This window comes from Triturus cristatus, chromosome 7, assembly GCF_964204655.1.
Source record: "Triturus cristatus chromosome 7, aTriCri1.1, whole genome shotgun sequence".
In the NCBI taxonomy this organism is placed as follows: Eukaryota; Metazoa; Chordata; class Amphibia; order Caudata; family Salamandridae; genus Triturus; species Triturus cristatus.
This window is the reverse complement of record NC_140590.1, coordinates 1,275,907,844-1,275,929,367: the sequence shown is the minus strand read 5'-3', so window position 1 is coordinate 1,275,929,367 and position 21,524 is coordinate 1,275,907,844.

The window sequence follows — 21,524 nt, the reverse complement described above, 5'->3', positions numbered from 1 at the left end:
GCAACATTTCCACTCCAACTGGCTACAGTAAGAAAACAACACCCTATAGCTGTATCAAAGAGAACCCAATTACACATATGCAAGTTGTACTTGCATCGCCTTTGTATTGCACCACTCCGCTTGTACCGTGCTCCACCGTTTTACAAGTAGCTTTGCAGTAAATAAGTACAGGGGAATAAATAGTGCAGTTTTGGAGACTCGGTGTCTGCCAGCACTAAGCACAGTATTTAAGAGGTCCTTATGTATGGGACTATAGTACACAGGATTAGAACACTGTTTACAGTATATATAGTTTTATTCAATCAAAGAAATGATCATTCACATCATAAAAAAATACAACACATCAGAATAAAAACAGTTAATATTCGTTTAAAAAAACAAATATATATATATTATCAGAATATCCACTAAAAACAAGGTTAAAATTCCTGTAGAAAACACAGTAGGCCAAATCATCCATTAAGACAAATTAAGGTTATGTATGCACAGCCATTTTCACAGGGTGAATTACACAGTTTAGCCTCCTCCTCCACGCAAATAGCAGAAATCTTGAGATAGAAAACACTAGCCAACGTGTGGTATCAGATTTAAAAATGCGTATAGCTTCCGAATGAGACCTAATAGAAAGCATACGACAAACAGTGGCTATCCAGGTTCTTCTATAGTCAGCAGAGGAGGGGCAATAGAAGAGAAAATGCTCAGTTGTCTCGGATGCAACAAGGCAACATGGACACAATACATTAACCACCACATTTCCCCAGCTGTTTTTTCTTGTGTTTAAAGGAATCGTTCCATATCTAAGTTGGGTATACAGAGCTTGTGCCTGTGGTGGCTCGATGTCGTCCAAAAAGGACTCAAAGCCGTAGCTGTCTTTTACATTTAAAAACCTCACGGTTAAAGTGCCATGTGCAAAATGTTCAACACTTTCCAAGATCATCAGTGCCCAGAACCTTTTTTTAACAAGAGGGATCAAAGATTTAGTAATGGACCCAGGTTCCTCCCAAAGCTGCACTAAGCACAGTATTTAAGAGGTCCTTATGTATGTGACTATAGTACACAGGATTAGAACACTGTTTACAATATCTTTGCGGGACCACTGATCAAAATACTAATAAGGTATTGTCTGCCTTGTTTGTCTGCAGTGAGCATATGGTTCAAACTGCTAAGCCACCATCTCTTTGTTTTGAGGGCCCTCTCATTTAGTGTCTCAGACCAGAAACCCAGCCCCCCCAACACACAACAAAACACACCTATTCAATGTTGGTTCTGTTAATATTCCAGCTGATTTGTAACACCATCACTTACTTTCATACATAAGTATACTTGGTACTTGCCACCATTACTCTGTGCACTCTGCAGAGAGGCCAACCAAATAGTCCTAACACCCTAATGACCCCTTGCACTGTAAGCACCATGAACTTTCGTCTGCCTCAAATCCAAACCTCTCAATAATGTCCTGACAGGAATCATCAGCCCACAACCTGAACTCAGATATACCTACAAGCCATGAGGCCACAGCAGAAGAATAATACACAGTATGGAAAAAACTGCAGGCAAACAATGTGCTGGTAAGAAGCAAATTAAGCCAAATGTGAACAGGAGCTTTGTCACCAACTTGGATAACCTAATGATTATTACTGTTGAACTTTGGCCCTAGTTTCCCCAGACTGCTTGGAATAGTGCTAGGCACTATAGCTTGCGGCTCCCCTAAAGAATGTGTTGAGGACTCCTGGGGGATGCGGCCCACAAGGTAAGAATTGCTGTCTGGGCATTATTTGCACCTAATTAGAACCAGTTAAACACCCAAAGATGGCAATAAGCAACAGAAATGTGACCAGTCAACCGTCACAAAGGGGCTTCCACTGTGCGGCAACGCCTGTCTCTGCGCTTTTAGTAACTTTTTAACTATTTCAGCTGGAAGCAACTTTTTTTGTTAAAATTGATTGATTGATTGATTGGATACTTATAGAGCGCAGCTATCACCCTACGGGCATCTTGGCGCTTTAGACTGAGGAAGCCATACCAGGACGACAAAATCTGCAGGTTATGAAGCGGATTCATTATGGGGCCAATCTATAATTATGCACAAAATGCTGCCGTCGTGCAATCTCAATTCCAGTGGTCCTGTCTATGGCCAAATATTACTACGGCAAATGCAGGTGCTGATTTGTTGAAGGTTACTTTGAATTATATAATGGGATAAACTATTAACTGGGCTAGAAAGCAAAGGAGAAACCTACTATGTGAGCCATGAGTGATGTGTGCAATGCGTTTAAGGTTCAATTATGATTTGACTTTGGCCATTTGTGTGGGTTTTTTAAAGTGATCAATGTATGAGACCGTGCACCAGACCAAAAACAGTAATAAGCTCTTCATTGCTAAACAGACACTTTGAACTAAGTTATATTATGCAATTTGGCTTACTAATTTTATTGTACTAAGGACGAATTTGGATATTCTGCCTCTTCCAATTACAGATACTTGCCCAGCCGCACACCAGGTATTTGGCAGTCATCTACCAGGTCCCAAGCAGGCCCAGGGCCGTTTCTAGGTGTTTTACCGCCCTAGGCGAGAATTGAAAAATGCCGCCCCCTCCCTTTTACTACCATCACTCGCTCCCCCTGTCATCCAGGCTAGAAGAATTAATGCATTAGATATTCCCAAACTCATGTTTTTTTACGCCCCCCCCCCCCCATTTTGCCACCCTAGGCGGCTGCCTAGTCTTGCCTGATGGTAGAAACGGCCCTACAAGCAGCTACCAGCTAAGTAATTTTGAGAATGGGCAAGTGGGCACAGTACAAGAAAGTGTACAGGAAAATTGGGAGTCTGACCCTGAACTAAAAAAGTGGGATGCTGCTATAAAAACAGATGAAGCAAATGCAAGCTGTAAATACTGTCATATACAGCAACGTTCCCCCACCATGATTTAAAGCTGCATGCATCCACAGAAAAACATTGTGCATGCTTGAATACACCTGCCCTAGTCATGGCATCTTTTGCCCCACCAGTTCCTCAATGATCAAATGACCAGAAAAGGAGAGAGCTTAGGATTGCAGTGCAAAGTGCATGTAGCACATCCATTAACAACATTGACACACTAGGACAAATGTTAAGCGAAGAAGTTCCTCCATTCCATATGCATTGGACAAAGTGCACAGCTTTGATAAATTGACTTTAAGGCTACTACTCCAAAGGGGAGCTCCTTCAAGATTTAGGCAGTTCACCTTACTCTTTGATCATTGATGAATTCACTGACATTTCTGTAAAGTAACTTATCTGTAAAATACTTCAGTCAGAAAAGTAACAGAATTGGGAGCAGAGACCTTGGAATGATAGAATTGCAAGTGGCATGCACACAAGATTTGGTAGATGCACTTCTGGAATACCTCACAGAACACAGGCTTCCAAATGAGAATTTAGTAGGTGTAGGTACAGATGGTGCAGGTGTAATGTGTGGCAAAAACCACTCCAGATACACTTTTTTGAGGGAAAAGCAGCCTACATTGCAGCATGTACGTTGCATCTGCCACTCGCTTAACATTGTTGCTAAAAAAGCAATGCGGAGTTTGCTCAGCGACATGGAGGTCATGGTGCGAGAAACCTACGACTGGTTGGCGCATTCTCCAAAGCGCTAGGCGAACTATACAGATTTGTATCAAACTTTGGATGGATGAATCACGCTGAAGCATATTTCGACATGCGAAAAATGGTGGCTTATTATGACGGAATGTCTGGAGCGTTTTCTGTAGCTGTATGTTGTGCTGAGCCTGCTAAGACATTCTGAACTTTGAAGCCGCAAAATATGCTTTTAGATCCTAAACCTCTAGTTACTGACTTGCCAAAAGATTTTTTCACATACCCAACACACGTCTTAGAAATGCAGTGGCCTCCTCGGCGGGCTCACAGCAAACTCGATCGCACCAGTCTATGTCCAGAAGAAGACATTGCTCTGGATCAGATCGCCGCTCCTCCAGTCCTGTGTAAGCTACCAAACTGACCCTTGGCCCGTGATACTCCTACTGGTATATCATAGATTCTCTAAGAGTTGGACTATTCTCCTGTTTATCAGTATTGTTTGGGATTGACTCTTCAGGTGGTGGCTGGCCGCACTGCTACCAACCCCAGAGGTTTATGTTGTTTGGGGTGGGTGGGATTCATTGGCGGGGGGGCCGTGGGGTCCAATGTTCGGGCCCCAGGGACTCTCTCACCGCGACAGATGCTCCTTGTTCTTGGCGGTATCGGGCAGGGGGAGCGGTTTTGATTATTATTGTTATATTTTTGGTTGTTAGTTTATGCAGGCACACATCCCGCTTTTCACTAACTAGATTTATACTACAGACCCCAGATTAGATACACGGCTTCTTTGAATATACTCGCCAAATTGGTGAACTGAAAATAGTGACGTGGAACGTTCGGGGACTGCTCGATGGGGTTAAGTGTGGGGCCTTCCTTAGACAGGCCAAACGATATGGGTCCGATATTCTCCTCTTACAGGAGACGCATCTTCTGGGCAATAAGCTCCCTGTTTGGCCAGGTTTGGATTTCGACAAGTGTTTCATGCTGGTTTCACCAGGGGCTCCAGTGGGACGGCTATTCTGGTCCATGAGCGAGTCCCCCTCCTCCATACTAAAGTTTGGACAGACCTGGGTGGTAGATATGTTTTCCTGTCAGGGACCCTTTATGGTGAACAAGTCACGCTGGGTAGTGTGTATGCTCCTCCGCCCCTCGGTGCCACGTTTGTTGAATGTCTGACTTGGTAGTGTGGTAAGTTGCCAGAGGGCCTGTCTATCTTGGGTGGTGACTGGAACGACACTATGAGTGTGCTTGACAGGAGGCGGGGATCCGGGGCGGCTTCCCCGGTGGGTACATCCAGGTTGTTCTCCCTTGCCGGGGTGTTGGGTTGGGCAGTCCTCTGGAGGGCATATCACCCATCTGATATAGGCTACACATACATGTCGCCGGTACATGGCTCCCAGTCCCGTTTAGACCACTTGTTCACACCACAGAGCTGCGTGGGCAGGTTCTCTCGGGTCTCACATCCCCCGAGGGGGTTATCCAATCACTCGCCCGTTGTGGTGACACTCCTCCTAAATTTTCGCTAGCCCCCGTTTCGGTGGCGGATTTCCCCATGGCATTTATGGATCACAGAGTATCAGGAGTGCATTCATTCGGTGAGCCTAGAATATATCTCCCTGAACACTGATTCTGCGCCTTCCAGAGTTCTCCTGTAGGAAGCCCTGAAACCCACTATCAGAGGGGTAGACATTACCTATAGGGCCACCGATAAGCGGAAACGTGCTGTTCAACGGCACGCGCTGGAGGCCCACTGCCTTACATTGCAGACGGAATACGCTTCAATACCCGCCCCGGCAATACGGAGAAACCTGTCCTTGGCACAGCAGCAGCTGTATCAACATTTGACCGATGAGGCCAAAGAAATTTGGATGGCGTCCCAATACCGGATATACCAGTGGGGGGACAAATCTAGCAAAATGCTACATAGACTCTGTCAGGCTCTGTCAGGCTAGGCAGGCCACAGCTGCGGTCCCAAAAATGCTACATAGACTGTCAGGCTAGGCAGGCCCCAGCTGCGGTCCCGCCCCTCAGGGGAGTGGATGGAACCTTGCACACTGCTCCTGTGGAAGTGTTGGAGGAATTTGTGCAGCACTTCTCCACATTGTATGCTCGTAGGGAGCAGGTTACAAAAGATGTTAAGGGATATTCCCCCACAGCGGCTGTCCGCTCAGATGAGGGATCACTTAGATGCCCCTTTATCACTGGAAGAATTAACAGCAGCTGTTAACGCGCTGCATCCATGTTGTGCCCCCTGCCCCAATGGGTTCTCCATGGAATTTCTACGCTCTCACATGACCGCGCTGGCCCCACACTTATTGGGCTCGATTCATGAGGCCTTGGAGCAGGGACTATTGTCTCAGGACTGGGGTCAGGCTGAAATTATCCTTTTCTTGAAGCCCGGCCGCCCGCCAGACGACCCGTCTTCGTACTGCCCTATTTCCTTTATTAATTTTGAGTCTAAACTACTGGGGAAGTCCTGGCTGACCTTGGTGCGAATAGCTGGGCACCGTTCCTCCTTTTTCCCGGTGGGTCGGGGCACACGACAGGGCTACCCGCGTTCCCCCCTCCTTTTTGCCTTGGCGGTGGAGCCATGGTGGTATGGGTACGTAAGGATCCGGTCCTTGGAGGTTTTGGGTAGTCACGCTCTCGGACTTTGTATGCGGATGACGTACTGTTCTTTATTACTGACCCATGGATCTCAGGGCCCCTTATTATGCAGATCCTCCGGGTCTTTGGCCAAATCTCGGGGCTCCATACTAACCCGGCCACGTTGGTACTGTTTGCGGTCTGTGGCCAGCAGGGTAGTGGCAGGTGGACGTCTCAGCTACAACATGCGACTGACGGTTTTCAATATTTGGGCATATTTGTGTCCCCTTGCCAGCAGGTTTCGTGGATGCGTAACATGCTGCCACTTATGGCCAACATTCGCGAGGATACTGCGGTTTGGTCTTCCTTACCTCCCTCGTTATATGGGCGGTCCACCATCTTCAAGATGGTCACTCTTCCCAGGATTCTATATCGTCTGCAGAACTTCCCATACTATATACCACGGGCATGGTTCGCACAGGTCAACGCCCTACTTAACAACTCCTTATGGGGGAGAGGAGCCGTCCGTGTTGCACTTCAGACATGCACACAGTCCATTTACTGTGGGTGTACGCCGCTGCAGACGTCTATTCATACGCAGCGGTGCACTTGTTAATTATCAACGATAGGTGGGACAACTCACCCATGGACCCGGCGTTCGCACTTGAACATAGGGCCATGGATAGTACTTCCCTCTTGCACTTACTTTATAGCGCACAGAGATTGGATTCTTTCCCACAGGCCACTAAAACTATGATCAGGCTGTGGAGGTATTTGGCACGTCGTATGGGATGGCACGGGCGGCTGACACAGGCAACGCCCCTATGGCATGGTACCGATTTGCGTCAGGTGGTGGCCCTGAGGGGATTCCACCAATGGGACCTGATAGGTATTTCCTCCCTGGGGGACATTATGCAGGGTACCATTCTCAAATCATTTCAACCCCTTCAATATGAGTCTCAGCTGAACAAAACTCAATGTTACAGATATCTCCAACTGAGGCATGCGCTGTCCCCTTCGCTGGCGCACATTCCTGATCACCCATGAGAGGGCCGCCTGCTCATGGGGGACTTGGGTGGGCATAAGATAAGACAAATATATCAGACACTGACAACACACTCCCCTATGACCCTGCACAAGACGAGAAGGGCGTGGCAGGATGACATTCCAGACTTAACAGACGATGACTGGGCTGAGGCCATAGCTAGTCCCTGTGGTGCTGCGGTTGCTTCCAGATACCGCCTTATTCAGTTTAAATATGTACACCATGTATACTATACCCGATCGTGCCTCTGGAAGATGGGAGTTATTGCGTCCCCCCTTTCCTTCGCTGTGACAGGGAAGAGGAGACCTTTCTCCATGCAGTGTGGAGCTGTGCAACCTTTATGGTGTAAGGTATTGAATTGTCTTAAAGAGGTGCTGGCCTGGGACCTGCCGCTTGATCCACGGTTGGTCCTCCTCCATGGTACAGAGGACATTGGTGGCAACCGGTACAAACAGCATTTTCTCTTTCTTGCACTTACCATCGACAAACGGGATATCGCCCAAATGTGGAAAAACATCTCCACTCCGACATTAGGAAAGTGATGGAGAGAACTAGATGAGAGCATGGGCGCTGAACTGGCTGTCTTTCAGGCGAGGGGCTGTCCTCATAAGCCTAGGAAGATCTGGTCCAGATGGGCTCCATAAAGTGGTATTGACCTCCCTCCCCTTCCAGCACAATCCCCATTGTGGTAACCCACTAGGTTGTTTCCCAGTTGTTATCCACAACATGTCTTTGTATCTTCCTGGGTTTATAAACATGTCAACTTATGTTTGCCAATGTAGATGGGGGTGAGGTATGCCTGCGTACAATTTCAAAGGTTTTATTTTTGTTATATGTACAACTTTCACACATGGATAGTTCCGGCTATTGTAATCCTTGGCCATTGCACTCATATGTTGGAATTGTTGGGCCCTCGCCCATGTGGTATTCTCAAAAATTCAATAAAATATGTTAAAAAAAAAAAGCAGTGGCAAACAGTGACTTCATGTTAATTCAGTAGCTCATCAAGCATGGAATCTCTATGGATAGAAGTATTCAATTATTCAGACGCAGCTGGGACTCGGTTTCAGGAGTTGGCCATGGCGTCATTAAACTTCTGACCCAGCCCATATCAAATGCACAAGTGGAAAAAGTGTTCTTACAAATGACACTACTTAAATATGAGAACTGTGACAGTATGGAGCTGAAACAGCTTGGAAATATACTTCACATAAAATTTTGACTCAAGCGAATTGACCTCAATTCATCTTCATTCAGACCCTCCCCGGAACTGCTGGCTAATTACGACAGCAATTTGTACAATTAATTGTTAAGCAGCGTATCCAAACCTTTGTTCACTATAACAGCAGTCCTGACACTGAACAACTCACATACCAAATTGGGCTACATATTTTACCACACATCAGGGTGTATATGTGGCAAAACACCAGCTCCAAATTCAAATTCATCCACAAAACATGACTTAACACAGTGGTTCCAAAGGACTCATTACTGCTGTTGCATTGTCCTCTTGTCACTGCCAAGCCCAGACGAACACTAAAAGCACCTCAACCTGCCACTGCCAGACTCTGAAGGATGCTGCTACTTTTGGCAGTGCCAGGCCCCAAAGAACACGTTTGTGCACCTTAGCCTGCCACGGCCAGATTCTGAAGGATGCTGCTACTCCTACCAGATATAGGCCCAGTATAAAACGTGTGTGCACTTTAGCCTGCCACTGCTAGACTCTGCAGAATGCTGCTACTCTTGGCAGTGCCAGGCCGAGAGGAACACTTTAGTGCTCCTCAACATGCCATTGACAGATTCTGAAGGATGCTACTACTCGACACTGCTGGAACAGTGTTGGACACCTTAACCTGCCACGGCCACACCCTGAAGGTGCTGCTACTCTTTACAGTGCCACTGGCAGACTCACATAAATACTGCTACACTTGACAGTGCCAGGACCAGAAGAACACGTTTTGCACTCAGCATGCCACAGACAGACTCTGAAGGATGCTGCTACTGTTGACGCTGCCAAAACAATTTTGGACACCTTAACCTGCCACTGCCAGAATCTGAAGGGTGCTGCTACTATTTACAGTGCCACACCCAGACTCCGAAGAATGCTGGAACAATTGACAGTGCCATGCCCAGAAGAACCCTTTGGCACCACTGTACTTCCCACTGCCTGAAGAAGGATCCACCCTACTATTGCCTGGCAAAGAGAATGGTGATTCTTTTGTGTGCCTGCAGAATGCACTTGCACTTTATTAGGTATTAGCTCACAGTAACATCAAGCAACAAGTTGTGCACCCCATGCTATGCACTGCTCTCTTCTGGTGAGTACCAAACGTAAAGGGATGTTCAGCATTTACCTTTGAACTACTCTTGGAGTAATGAAACCAGTGTGAGCAAGCGTGAAGCTTTGGCCTATATTACAATTACTCTAAGGGGCCTGTTGTGAGTATGCAAAATAAACTTAATGCCGAAGAGGAACTTCCCCTTGAAGAACCCTTCCGAAATTGCAGTAACCAACATCAGACCCAGAACATTTTTTGGCACCTTGTTCCACATCGCGAGAAATCAAGTGAGTGACAATTTTCCGGAAAGACCAACTTTGATTTTGGTGAACAGAATATAGGTAGTCTGATTAATGTGGGCGTTAAACATATAATCCTTGAAATCAAAGTATATTTTTGAATGTTGCGGTCAAGCTACACATAAATTATTGGAGTGGTAACTTTGGGCTAGTAATTGGTTGCTTTTGGGCTTGAAAGTTGTGAAAAAATCTGGCAACACTGCATCGGATTATCACAGTGCCATCCACACTCAGCTTTAAAATGACAAAAGCCTTTTCCCACTCCAGCCACAGTATTACAGCTTTGGAATGGCAAAATACCATCCAAGCCAACCTGGATTGAATAAAAGCAACCCCTGAGGCGTGTTTCGCTATCATTATAACTCTTCAGAGAGGTTTAGCTTTTTCCAGACACTAGGTAGCACCCAGTTAAAGTCAAAACAATACACGACGCATACATTATGCAAAAATAGAAGCAGAGAACTCTGGGTAGTTCCCAATTTTCGATGGAGAGCCGCTCCTGTATAGAGCACCCTACAACACCTGCGACACTCTGAATTTGCTCACCTCAAATGACTGCTTTTCTATCAAGATTTTTAAGCATATGATAAGCACATTGTCATCCACTCCGAGATAGAAAGGGACAATGTCTTTAGCCATTTCTACAGCAAACACCAAGCTGTAACATGACAACGTCTTTTACCACAGTATTACAGCTTTGGAATGGTAATGTACCATCCAAGCCAACCTGGAATGAATCAAAGCAACCCCTGGCACGTGTTTGTGCTATCATTATAGCTCTTCAGAGAGATTAGGCTTTATCCAGACACAAATGAGAACCCAGCATAAGTCAAAACAATACCCTTTCAGGCATAGAGTGATGCATAAAGTATGCAAAGAAGAAGCAGAGAACTCTGGGTAGTTCCCAATTTTAGGTGGAAAGCCGCTCCTGTATAGAGCACCCTACAACACCTGCGACACTGAATTTGCTCACCTCAAATGTTTCCTTTTCTATCAACGTTTTTAAGCACAGGATAAGCACATTGCCATCTACGCCGAGATAGAAAGAGACAAAGGACCAGATGTACAAAAAAAGACAGCTTGCGATTTCCTAATTGTGAATTTTAGCGATTCCCAAACAGGAAATAGTAAACACGCACATACAAATGTGTCTTAGAAAAATGTTCGTTTCCCAGTGGGTCGCACATAGACCTACCTCATTAATATTCATGAGGTAGGTCTCGCGTTGCGACCCATTGGGAATGGTCTGCGCTCACTGGGATGGTGGCCTGCAGGGGTCAGCAGACCACCACGTCTGTGATTGCTTTTTAAATAAAGCATTTTTTTTTTGCAAAGCAGCTCGTTTTCCTTAAAGGAAAACGAGATGCATTTTAAAAATGAAAAGCTACCTTGTTATTTTTTTAGGAGTAGGCCACTTCCTGCTATCAAAAAATGTTGGCACCCAGATTCACTAAGGGGAAGGGGTCCCTTGGGGACCCCTTCAATTTTGCAAATGGGTTACCATCAACTTGAAGTTGGTTGTAAGTGCAAATGTTTTGCGACCGTATTCCCAGTCGCCAAACATTCCAATATACCAACGTGACTCGCTATTAGGCAGGGAAGGCTTTAAAACGCTCCTCCCTAATAGCGATTCCCAAACCTTATTTTGCAACTTGGTAATAGGTTACTGACTCGCAAAATAGGGTTGGTACATGACAAAAAGTATTTTACCGGCCGCAAAAAGGCCCGATGGCCCTTTCGAGACCAGTAAAATGCTTTGTACATCTGGTCCAAAGTCTTTAGCCATTTCTACAGCAAGGTCTTTAAACATACGATTACCACAGCGCCATCCACGCTCAGGTGTAAAATGACAAAAGCCTTTTACCTCTCCATGCGCAGTTTTAAAGCTTTGGAATGGTAAAATACCATCCAAGCCAGCCTGGAGTGAATAAAAGCAGCCCCTAACACCCGTTAAGCTATCAATGTAGCTCTTCAGAGAGGTTTAGCTTTGTCCAGACACAGGGGAACACTGAGTATAAGTCAAAACAATACCCTTTCAGGCACAGGGTGATGCATAAATTATGCTATGCTGAACAGCAGTCACGCTGGTGTGCAACATGGCTAAAACACATTGGCAAAGCCAACAGCTCCTGCGTAGGCAAGAACTATTGGCTTTGCCAATGCTTGTTTTAAATGGAAACATTGTGGAGCCCATATACCTCTTAGGTATATAATAAAATAATATTCTCTGCTAGTGCTTTCCAATGTTTTAACAGGAGAGGAAGGTCCTTTCAAGGAGATCACCACGCTGTCTAAATGTGCCCATTATTTCTTTCTTTCCACCCTTAAATGCTTATTGTGTATTGCAGTTCCTTCATGTACTAAGCTAATCACCTGTATAGGACACTCCATTTTAAATGTTGTGGGTAGTGGCTAGATGTGAGAAGTTGGCCTGATATATGATGTCACTAATTCTAGTGTACACCTTGTATCAGTCCAAACAACCCTTATGGTGATTGGTTGTAAAGTCAACCTTATAGACCAGCTATCCTGGTGGTAGCATGGACAAGAGCAGTCTTAGGCTAAACTCTGTATGGCATGTGAAGTCAGCTGTTATACCATATGTAATCTCTTGAATACCAAATGAAAGGACACCACAGCAGATATATATAAAAATAGAATGTATTTATTCTAGGCAAACCCTCAGCACTCTTTATGAGATTCGAGGTAAGTACAACACAGTCTTATTTAAGCATACATTAAGTCACACAGGTAAGTAATACAGTCAGGACCTAGGGGCCACGCAAACCATATACTAAGTAAGTGGTATAAGAACCACTGTCACAAACACAGGATAGGCCTAGGGAATCGCTGGGGCTACACTATACTACCAAAGGTTAGGAAGTGGGAGGCCCACGGGATTCAGGTGCAGAGTGGAAACACTCACGCGTAATGCGTAAAAGCCGATAGAATCACTAGCAGTTAGAAATAAGCAGTTTTAGGACACTTCTGGTATAGCTAGAAAGTCGAGACTCGGAAACTAGACCCTAGGATAGTCAATACCCTTGTGAGCACCGAAGTACCCAAGTTACCTAGCCCACGGGCTGCGGGTGCATAGGTGTGAACTTGCGTCAGGTTTCGTCGTGGACTTCTATGGATGCCTGAAGGAAAGTTGCTGACAGGCAGTCAGTGAAGAGTGTCCGGTGGATCCCAAGGTGGGGATCAAGAAGGAAGGAACCTGCAAGCAGAAGGGACAGAGTCTAGGTCACCAGCCAGGAGCCGGGAAGGAACCAGGAAGGAACCAGGCGATGTCGTGAAGATGCAGGTGAAGAGGTGAAGCTTGTCACAGCAGCCACGGGTACCAGGAGACGTCGAGGACGACCAGGACCAGGAGGTGAGCTGTCCCACGAAGGCTCTTGGTGTCGGCGGCGTCGAAGTCGAGTCAGGACCCAACAAGCCTTGGCAAGCGGAACCCACGCAGGATGGAGGACTTGCTTCTGGTGCAGACCAGGAAGGTCTGGGGTGCTTCTCTTTCACAGAGGAGCGGGTGCCAGTCTGGAGGAGCCGGACCAGCAAGATGAAAATAAAGGTTTGTCGTCGCAGAGGCTACTAGCCAACGGGCCAGCAACCGGACAACACATCGAGCAACACAGGTGCAGAAGAGCCCCACGCAGAACACGTGAAGTGTGGGGAGCTGATCTTCTTTGCAGATGGTGCTCGGGAGTGGGGCTTCTCAATTCCCCAAGCACAGCCTCGAGGGAGCCTCGGAAGTCGCGCTAGTCAGTTACTAGCCACTTTTCCCAAGTCGCCGGTCCCACATCCCTCGTCGCCTCCACGGGTCTCAGCTCCGCTGGAGATGTGGATCTGGTTCAGAGGTGTCTGGAAGTCTCGGCGCTGGTCAGTCTCAGCAGTCGTCCCTCGTAGGATTCAGTCGCAAAGCAAGCAGCGGTCGTGGATGGTGCCTGGTTGCCCAAGGTGGTCACTCCTTGGCCACAATGGAGATTTCTTCAGTCTTCGTCCTGAGGTCGAATGTCGAAGGTCCAGAGTTTCTGTTCAAGTTGCAGATTCAGGTTAATCTAATTTAGCAGGGCTCAGCTAGCTACTAATATACTGGGCTAGTGGGCTGGGCTACCTGCAAGGTCCCTCTTCTATGGGTGGGACCAGGAAGGGGAGTGGTTACACCCCCTTTCCTTTGTCCAGTTTCGCGCCAGAGCTGGAGCTGGAGTGCCCCAGCGCCGGTTTGAACTGGACTATGCATGGGACACCTTGTGTGCCCCAGGCATGTCTTATTCCTTTCAGCCCTCCCTGCCCCAATACACTAAAGTCTGTCTGGGGAGGTGCTAGCACCTCCCCAAGCAGGAAACCTATTGTCCAGGCCTCCCTGGCTGGGAGGGCTCCCAGCTGCAGGAGGTCAGACTCGTGTCTGTGGCAAGAGCATCCATTTTGTGATGCTGAGGCTTTGGTGAGAGTTAAACAGCAAAGTAGGATTTTAACATGTCTCTCCCTCTAGAAGGGAGGAATAATATCCTCATCACCAGAAATGGTATGGGGGTATTATTCCAAAGTGTTATACACCTTACACAACATGTTTTGATAAAGCCAAACCATAGTTACCATAACCGTTTAAGATTATAAGGTACTTTAAGAGTATATGGTAAGCTATATCATAGAACAGCTATAAGGACATGGTTCCGAAAGCTGCAAACAGGCTCAGCTCATGCTAGAGCACCATCTCACATGTTACCAAGCACTCTGCCTCCAGGATTGTTAAGGCCTGCCATAGGAGTGGCTTATAGGTACACATGTGTCTATATTAAGGGTAGATATAGGTATACTATATCTAAGCAAGGGGTGATTACACAACCTTACCCCAGCTCAGTGATCAGCCAGTTGTGTCTGATTGGAAGGCCAGACCAGGGGTGGCATAATACATGCTGCAGCCCCTGGGAGGCCTAGGGTACACCTATGCCCTGGGTACCTAGGGTACACTGTACAGGGTCCAATAAGGTGATCCTTACCAATTGGGTATGTACCTAGGGTACATGGAGTCCATTTTAAAGAGAGAGCAGACAGCCTGAGACCCTGAATGGCAGGATCTCAGGCCAACTAAGTCGAAAAACCAGCTAGATACTAGGAAAAAAGTTGGGGGGAACCATAGTCAGATATCCACCTTCCTACACAAGAGACCTCCTGGATTCTATTTCCCACAGTAAATTTTCGGAATAACTGTTGTGAATACTTTGATAGTTGCATACAATAATTCAATAGCACTTGTACTCAATGTTGGTGTAAATTTGAAAATTCGGATAATTAAAATGTAATGCCTCAATCAATTCTCTAACCTGTCATCTATGTAAGAGGTAGCCACCTTTCCTAGAGAAAAATACCAGAAGTAGAACTTTATCTGAAATCGACTGTATTCTTTTATTACTTGCCCTTTTTGTCTTTTGAGTAGGGGGTCATTTAGGCAGCTGCAGAACGTGTTTAAAGCGTTGTCTTACAATTACTGTTTAAAGTATGTAGTGACAAGGGGAAAAAATAACTGTTGGTGATTTTCCTAATTTTTGTATTAGTAGAGATATGAAATTACCGTCATGTTGGTGTAAAACCGGCCAGTTGCAACCCTAAGAATCTCAGCCAACATTTTAAACGTTGTATATGTTGTTGCATATCTTCACTCCATAATCCCTACTCCTCCCACCAGCCCATGTGGAAATTTACATGGCTGGGGAAGATGCACTTCGTACTTCATGGCCTGTCGATTGCTTGTAGTACATATTTTAGAACGGGGAAATAACATAACGTGTATTTGTAAAGTGCGCGTTCACCCCCTAACAGGGTATCTTGGCGCTGAATAACAGATGTTTATTGTTACCCAACTCAATGGTACTCATTTTATCGACCTCAGATGGGTGAAAGGCTGAGTAGACCCACTGGGATTTGAACCTGTGACCATGAGGTCGAACACAGGCCCCTGTAGTGGATGCATTAGTTTATGATTTAAACTCAATTCTACCATATCTAATATAATTTGCGTATGATTGAAGTACACTGCAGACCATCCTCTTTCTACAATACCCTCCTGGACAATTCTCCTCATCGTTCATGTCTACGGCTGCCAACACTCTTACCTAGCTCATGTGCCATATCTTCTCCCTCCTTTCTTCACCTCCCTAACTCCATGCCTTTCTTTGACTCCCATCTCTTCCCTTCACCCTTCTCAACCTCATTTAATACACAATATAACTATTTCATTCAATAAATGCCCTGAGACTTTTTGCACCACAGCTACACCCACTTATTTCCAACCAGCACCACTTGCCTATACACTCTCCACATAATAGTCCTATCCCCCAGCACATCATCTTCCCCCTGCCCAATTTCTCAAGTTGAACTCCCCTCAGAACCCGTCGCCCCATCGGGCAACATAACATTCTGTCCTCAGCTCTGCTCTCCTTAGAAAATAAACTAAGCCACCTCATCTCCTCAATCGTCCATCTTGAAGCTACCATCTCCCACCTAAGTGTTACAATATACACTTTAACCCACTCCCTACTCTCCCTGGCGAGTACACAATATCCCAAACTCCTTATCCCGAGGAGTGCTCTCCTCCCACACCCCAAAAAAGCTGCACACAGTCTGTTCCCAACAGACATTTCCAATTTACTGGCTAGTTACAATACCTCGAACTCCCCCATCTTCACTTCTCCAACCAACCCAAATCATTGCACTATACCGAAAATCTCCCTACTCTGAACCAAACGTCAGCCATTTACATCCAGGCACCAACCTACAGGAACATCACCCCTTTCGCTTCTAAAAGCCCCAACACCACCTTCACCAAAACAGTCATATCAGAGTTGCGCTGTTTGCTTCACAACTGTAGGGGTCTGCAACTAAACACAAGCTGGAAATCTTAGACACAATTAATCAATACAGCCTTGATATACTTTTCCTCACTGAGACTTGGTTCAATGACACCTCTCATACTACTTTCGATCTTCTGCTCCTCTGGACTATTCCATTATCAGAAATGATAGACAGGGCAAAGTCGGGGGAGGCGTTGCTGTTGTCTTCAGAAACTTCCTTAAATTTAAGGATTTTCCCAGTAGCTCTTTCCGCACCTTCAAATGTCTTTCTCTGGAACTTCAAATACAGCACAGCTTCCCTTTCAGGTTTCAAGCCATTTCTCATGAGCCAAAGGACTGCTCTGCCTTCACAGAGGAATTCACTGACTTTGCTAGTGACCAACACTCACAAAGTGACAAATTGTGGAAAAGGTTTATAGACGATATACTGGTCATCTGGCGAGACACTGAGGCCTGTGAGTTTATAGAATGGCTAAACACAAGAGATACTTTTTTTTTGTGAAACTCTTTTTATTGTTAACTTTGCACACAATTGATTACAACAGTTTTTGAATTACCACATCGCATCATCCCGTTTGCACATCATCATCTACTGACAAGCAATTGTACAATAACAGTCTAAAATTCGTTATGCCCTCCTGCTGGGTATCTGGCTGGATGATTTCCCTTTTCAAGTACAACTTGGTTACATATTTGCCCTCTGTGAGTGTTCCACTTGCTCCAGATTATTTCCAATTTCCTGGGGCAGATTCTTTTTTCATAAATTGCCTTTTCTGCCACCATCTCCCCGTCCATATCTCTCTCCTGTTCCACCATGGTGGGCAGCGTCTCCAATTCCCTTTTCTTTGCAATGTTTTGTTTGCCAATTACAAAGTCTAGTGTGACCAAAATACGCTTCTTACTATCGAGATCTGTTGAATCCCATATATTGAGTAAGCATTGTTGTGGTGGTTGCTGGATTTGTTTACCTATCACTCTCTACAATTGTGTCACTATTGCTCCTCAGTATTTCTGGATGAGAGGACAACCCCATAGGATGTGGAAGAACGTTCCCTCCTCCCTACATTGTCGTCTACATGTTTCCGTTTCAATTTGGCATAGTGTTGCAGCAGTATTATGTTCTGTATAGGACTTGGAGTTGTATTCGTCTTAGTCTGGAGTTTATGGCTACCTCTCTAGGGGAAACTAATGCTTCCTGCCTGTCCTCTTCTTTTAATTCCCCTAAGTTACACTGCCATTGCTCTTGCAATTTTAACAGGGGATCTGGCATGGCGTTTAGTCATTTTTGGTATGTCTTCGAAATGGCTTTACCATCTATTTGGTTGCATATTAGCCTGTCCTCCAGTGGGGACGACTCTGGGAGATCTGATCTCGACGGGAGAACCAACATTATTGCATGTCTAATTTGTATGTATCAGTAAGTCTCGTATGGTGCCATCTCGAATTCTTCCCTCAACATGTCAAAAGGCATGATCTTACCGTATGCCCATAAGTCCCCCACTTTCGATATGCCTATCAAGTCCCATTTGTCAAACCCTGGCTGTTTAATTAGTACGTTATAATTAGTTAGTATTTCCGCGTCCCACAATGGAGTAGCCTGAGTTATTTTATTTTTCCATCCTAGTCGTTTAGTTACCTTGTGCCAGATATGGATGGTTTGTTGCGTCGCCAGGTTAATGCCTGTTGCTTGGAGTTTGTATATAGTGCCTGTCTATAACGCTAGGCCCCATAAGGAATTTATCCATTTGGAATGCTGTGTCTGAGTGTGGGCCATATATCCATTGATTAATTACTGTCAGTTGAGTTGCCCAATAATATAGTTGAATGTCCAGGAGGACTATACCGCCCTCGTACCATCCCTTCACCAGTTTACGTGCTGCTAGCCTCGGGGGGGGGGGGGGGGGAGGGCAGGTTTCGCCTTCCATAGCAGCATTCTTATTTCGTTCTCAATCTGTGAGAAATATGTGTCTGATATGGGAAATGGTGTATTTTGTAAGGCTTACAAAAATCTTGGTAATGCCATAATTTTAAAAAGGGCAGCGTGGCCCAAGAGGGTCAGCGGCAGTGTTCTCCAGTGTTTTGTATCATTTTGTAACCATTTTAGCGGCCCAAGGAGGTTGTGTGTGTAGAAAAGTGAGGGGTCTCTTGTGACATAGATCCCCAGATAGTGGAATCCTTCCTCTGTCACTGGCCCAAGAGGGACAGCGGCAGTGTTCTCTAGTGTTTAGTATCATTTTGTAACCGTTTTAACAGCCCAAGGAGGTTATGTGTGTAGAGAATTGAGGGGTCTCTTGTGACATAGATCCCCAGATAGTGGAATCCTTCCTCTGTCACTGCGCAGCCCAATGGCAACTTTGTTTTGGGACCCTGAAGGATGAATAATATTGATTTGGACCAATTATTGGTACACCCAGAGTATTTCTGGAAATTAGTAAAGATTTGCATAATCCTATTTATTGATGAATGAGGTGACGCCATATAGAGGAGGATGTTGTCTGCATATAGGGAGATTTTATCCTCCCATACCTCTGTCCATTGCAGTCCTCTAATTATGGGGGCTCCCCTAATCCAGGCCGCAAGGGGCTCCAGCATCAAGGCGAAAATCAAGGGCGAAAGTGGGCACCCTTGTTGCGTTTTTTGTTTGAGGGGGAAGGGACGTGAGGCGTGTCCATTTACTACTACTTGAGCCAGGGGTTGCGCATATAATAGTTTAATCAAGGTTATATATTTGGGACCAAAACCTAGTCTCCCTAGGACTGCAAATAAATATGACCATTCGATGGTATCGAACGCCATACGGGCGTCAAGTTATAATATTGCAGCTGCTTCTTTGATAGTATCATTCTACCCAATACTCCATGTAAACATCTTAGGTTTAATACCGTATTTCTCCCTAGCATAAAACCGGATTGGTCCGGATGCACAAGGTTCATAATCACCAGCATTAGTCTGTTGGCCAGCAATTTGGCTAATATTTTAACTTCATCGTTAAGGAGTGAAATGGGGCGGTATGATCTACAGAGTTCCACTGGCTTTCCCTGTTTATGTATCACTATAATGGAGGCAAGTCTTTGATCTTGGGGTAAAAAACCCTGTTGTATGCTTTCTTCACACATTTCTTTAAGGTAGGGTGCAATTTTTGTAGCGACCAATTTATATTGCTCGATAGGGAGTACGTTGGGCCCTATTGCTTTGCTGGATTGTATACTATTAATTGCTCCCGTGATTTCCTCGTCCGTGATGTCAATGTTTAGTAGAGTCATTGGCTGTCAGGGAGGGTAGACGCATTTCTGCGAGTAGCTCTCTGGAGTTATCTGGAGTGGCCGAGGAAGTAGTTGTGTATATCTGCCTAAAATGTGTTGCAAAGGTGTCTACTATATCTTGGGGGTCTCTTATTATTGCACCAGTCTTCGATTGCAGACAAGCTACCCATCTATTCGCGTCTATCTAGCCATGCCAGTAATTTCCTGGCTTTATCGCCGGATTCATATATTTTATGGAGCACTCTTAGTCGCTTATTTTTAGCTTCATCAGTTACTTTGTTTTGGTATTCCTGTCTTATAATTGCCAGCGCATGGATAGCCTCTGCGCTGTCGGTCTGGGCTATCTGTGATTCCTTCTCTAGAATCTCTGCTTCCAAATTTACTAATTCCTTTTGTTGATCTTTTTTATGCCCGACCATCAGGGAGAGCGCCTGTCCCTTCATTACAGATTTAAATGCTTCCCAAAGTGTTTTGTGAAGAGGAAACAGAGTCTTTATTTTCAATAAAATAACTTTCTGTAGTTTGAATTAAGTTATCTCGTATTTGTGGGAGTCTTAAATATCCGGGATTTAGGGCGATCGAGTTCCGAGCTACCTTTGTTCCCCGAGAGAAGGTAAGCCAGACTGGAGAATGATCTGATATTCCTCTCGCTAAATGTCGGATTTCTTTAAAATAGGGCAGTTGTTGAGCTAATGTTAGTATATGATCGATAAGCAACTGGCTGTTGTGTGTCCCGGAATGGAAGGTGAATTGTGGGTTTTTTGCCCTCCAAACATTCACTAACCCCATTGCTTCTAAATAGTTTGATAGGGTAGTGTTCTTACTGTGTGTTTTCCTAGGGGGTTTTCGGTCTTTTTGTCCACAGAGCATCAGGTTTAGATATCCTCTGAGTATCATGTCTCCCTCTGGTAAGTCAAGTAGTAATGCACTCAGGTCGGGTAGGGTTATTCTTTGTAACTCCTAAGGTATACAGACTGATAGCATATTCAAGGGTTTGCCCTCTGTTATAGAGATGTATTACTCTGTTTCAGTGGTATGTGTATTAGAGTCGCGTGGCATCACGCGACTCATGTCATTTCATTGTGTGCATTCCAGAGCGTTGCCTTCCACTCGTGGAGATTCCTTCTTAACGTCACTCTGGACGTTGGTTTCTTCACGGTTGGAAGGCTCCGGTCGTGGGTGCATTATTTATGCAATAAACCATGCTTTCAACTACTTTTACCTTGTCTGGTATTTAATAACTTGGCGACGAGCGGGATTTCTTATCGCACCCACCACCCAGAGCAACCTTCAAGGATATTCTTCTCACCGTGTTTCATCCGAGCAGCTGATCGTTCCTGCCACTTACGTCGAGCGACCTTCCTGATGAAGCGGCTCTGCTCTACATCGTCCTTCATGACCTCGCACTGCTGAAAAAGGTCGTATCAATTTGACTTTTTCCATTATTTATCCGCGCACGGCGGTTCGAATCCAGCCGGCTTCTCGCGCTGTGTGTGTTTCGTCAACCCCGCCTGCACGCACGCCTTAAGTCACGTTAAGAAACAAGGCCAACTGCTGTCAGAAATCACGTACAACCGTAACCACGGATACAGCGTCAAGTGGCCATGTTTAATTTCAGCGGAGTTGTC